The sequence below is a fragment of the Crocodylus porosus genome, unplaced genomic scaffold (genome assembly GCF_001723895.1).
Source record: "Crocodylus porosus isolate Cpor-Errol unplaced genomic scaffold, CroPor_comp1, whole genome shotgun sequence".
Classification (NCBI taxonomy): Eukaryota; Metazoa; Chordata; order Crocodylia; family Crocodylidae; genus Crocodylus; species Crocodylus porosus.
In genome coordinates, this window is record NW_017728906.1 from 43,945,442 (window position 1) to 43,948,940 (window position 3,499).

The 3,499-nt window shown below is 43.1% G+C and overlaps 1 protein-coding gene across 1 annotated transcript in view; it reads left to right on the forward strand.

The window, feature by feature from the left end:
* The window catches only part of PDXK (pyridoxal (pyridoxine, vitamin B6) kinase), a gene marked incomplete at its 5' end in the record, with an annotated part of 67,256 nt that overhangs the window by 4,609 nt on the left and 59,148 nt on the right, over positions 1-3,499 (forward strand). The gene's annotated exons all lie outside the window — the stretch shown is intronic.

Sequence of the window (3,499 nt, forward strand, 5' to 3'; positions counted from 1 at the left end):
GTGGCCGGGGCCGCCTTCCGTAACCGCCGCTTTCCCGCGCCGGGCGACCCCTTCTCTGCCGGCCCCGGGGGTTTGCCCTGCGGTGCGGGAGCTGCTACCGCTTCCCCCGCGCCGCTGTCCCCGCGGCCGAGCTGCGCCTTTGTCGTTCCCGGCGCCTCGGGCGGCTGCTGTTGTCCTTACTTGTTACCACTGCTGCCGCTACTATTGTTAACTTACTGCTGCTGTGATTATTATTATCGCTACCCTTTGTTGTGATGGTTGCTGGTGTAATTTCCACTATAATGATTTCCACCATTATTACCGCTCTCTATTACAATTACTATTATTCTCTTACTCTGTTACTACTGTTACTATGACAGTTACTATTCCTATTCTTGTTACTGCCACTGTTGCTGTTACTCTCATTACTGCTGTTATTGCCCCCACTCTCTTGCCATGAGCGACTGGTGCTTCCCGCAACTGGGGGGGCACCATGGCAGCAAGTGGTGAGCAGGGACTGCCCACTGCCACTGCTGGAAGTGTCAGCGGTGGTCCAGAGGTGGGGGGGCAGTGGTGGGTGGCAAGTGGGGACTGCCTCCAGTGGCCATCTGTGCTGGCAGTGGCGGTGGGTGGCAAGTGGGGCATCCGTGTTGGTGGCGAGGGGGGGCAGTGACTGCCCGCAGAAGCTGGCAGCGGCTAGTCTTCGTGGCCACATGCCCCCCTGTGCCTTCCTATGCATTGCCTATGACTCTTGCCATCACTCTCAGTACCACTTTTACTACTATTACTATTATTATTACTTCCACTGTTGCTATTAGTCTCAGTGCCAGTTATTTTGCTATTATTTTTGCTATTTCTATTATTATTGCTGCTATTGCTATTGTTCCAAGTACCACTGTTATTACTATGACCGTTACTATTAATAATAGAAATAATATTAATAGTAGAAATAGTAATCATAATAGTAACGGTCATGGTAATAACAGTAATACTAAGAGTAATAGCAGTAGCGGTAGTAATAATAGAAATAATAGTAATAATGGTAGTAACAGTGGTACTGAGAATAACAATAACAGTGGTAGTAATATTATTTCTATTTTTACTACCACTGTTGCTATTATTCTCAGTACCACTATTGTTATTACTCTTATGATCTTGACCGCTACTGTGGTTACTATTATATTTGTATTAGTAGTATTATGATTACTACTCCTACTATAATGATATCTTCTTACATTATGGTTGTTTTGTTGGTTTATTACTACTACTACCACCACCATTACTGTTGTTTAGACTCATCCCAGCTCCATCCAGAAAGGCTCAGAGCAGCTTATAGGCAATGGCAGACGATAATAAATTCCCTTAATGACACAGTACTCACTCCTGCTCCACTGTCTGTCATCCTCCAGAGCAAACCCATGTCAAATCTTGGCCTCATTCACATTAAGATATAAAGAATTTCCTTCCCTCTCCCCATGCCAGAGATCACTCCAATCAGATAAATGCAGGGCTTGAAAACCTAGTATAGGAAGGATTAATGTACAAAGTGGGGCCTAATTCAGTCTGGCCTCATGGCCAGTGTGCAGCTAGGAGTCTGTTCCCATGATGGCAGATATCCAGTGTGATGTGGGGTTGATTACTTGTCCTCTTTGTAACCCTTTTCCTTATTTCTAAACTGAGGAATATGACTTGCCTACAAGGCTAAGGGGATGGATTCAGTAGTTGTAAAGTGCCTCTGTCAGAAGAACCACATGGACTAAAACCATGACTTCAGTTATAAATGGTTGGTGATGTAGCCACCAGATGCGGTTTGAAGAATTTAATAACTTGCATTGTATATTCTGTAAACTAACTTTATGCAGAGCTACTGCAGGAGATAAGGGCAAGGAGCCATCACCAGTTGCACCCAGGAATTGTTTCTAGGCAGCCTTCAATAAATAGGCTGCTGAAAGCTGTTGAAACCCCGGATTGAGGCAGAGTTGGGGGTACAACATTGCCATACTAAAACTTCAAGGTTTTTATTACTTACCAAAACTGTGAGTTTGACTTTAGTCTTAAATATCCTTTATTGTCTTTTCCATGGGGCAAAAATAAATGGGGACTTGTTCTGTTAGCGAATATATCCTCTTATGTCTTCCTCAGGTTTTTTTATTCCCCTTTTCCTAAGTTAGCTGAATCAAGGGCGGTGGTTCAGTTGTGACGTCCTTTGGAGCCCATTAGCACTGTTGCTGAGTTGGCTACAGGAGGTATCTGCAAGATTGAGAAGGCTGTTTTTCCAAACCAAAGGGCTGAAAGTGTTCGCTGGTTAATGGTAGAACCCAAACTGTCTCTTTACTGGCAGGATTAAAAGAAAAAAGGGTTATTTTCCACATAGGCCAAACAGCTATTTTTGATGTACTTGGATTAATAATAAAGCACTCTTTCTTCATGTATTAAAATATTTCTTTTATAACTAGTGACACCAGCTGTCTGTTATAACTCCTAATAGCTGCCTAAAGAATGGTTAGTTTTTCAGAATTCCTTTGTTAAATACCATCTTTTCCCTACTGACTTTTTATGTAATATACTTTTAATTATGGTTCCAGCCTATGCATTTTTCTGGCTTCAGAAAGAAAACAGGGACTGCAAACAGCATTTTTGGGACTGTTTCTGGATTTTGTGTGTGAAAATGTCATTAGAGTTGGAGATGGTTGTTAAGATTATGTTGTAAATAGATCTTAATTATGGCAAAATTTCAACAGCTTTGCTTTCCTAACTTTCTGAAGCAAATAGTGTTTGGTTGAAAAAGAAGATCTAAGAGATTTGGAAAACAGAAACAGAAGGATTCCTGAATGAGATGCAGCCTTCAGATTTCCTTCAGACCCAAAAACATAAAATTGGGTCTTCAGGTTTTTGAAGGAAGAAAGGTCACATCCCACTACAGTGTGCTTTGTATACAGTGGAATTTACAAGTAGAGAAGCTGAATTTTTATTTTACACAAAAATCAAATGTATTTTGAGTAGTGGTTGTGTTTGGCTGTGGGATTATTTAGCAACAGTGGGAAGGAACACGAGTGTAAACTAGCTGAGATGGTTATTGCACCATGGTGGACTAGACAACATTGAGGTGAAAATACCTTTGCCTAATCTCCAGTTGCGCTCCTGCTATTGCTAGCACTACTGGAATGTCAGGAGTGGTAGTTCAAAGAGACCTTAAGACAGTTTCTTCCATGACCAAAATCAAGGGCACCATTCTCCAAAGTTTCATAGTTTCTAAGGTCGGAAGGGACCTGAGCAGATCATCAAGTCTGACCCCCGCCATGGCAGGAAAGAGTACTGGGGTCAAATGACCCCAGCAAGGTGTGCATCTAGCCTCCTCTTAAAGACCCCCAGGGTAGAAGCCTGCACCACTTCTCTTGGAAGTTGGTTCCAGACCCTAGCCACCCTGAGTGCGAAATAACACCTCCTGATATCTAGCCTAAATCCACCCTCTGCCAGCTTGTGACCATTATTCCTGGTCACTCCTGGTAGTGCTCGGGGG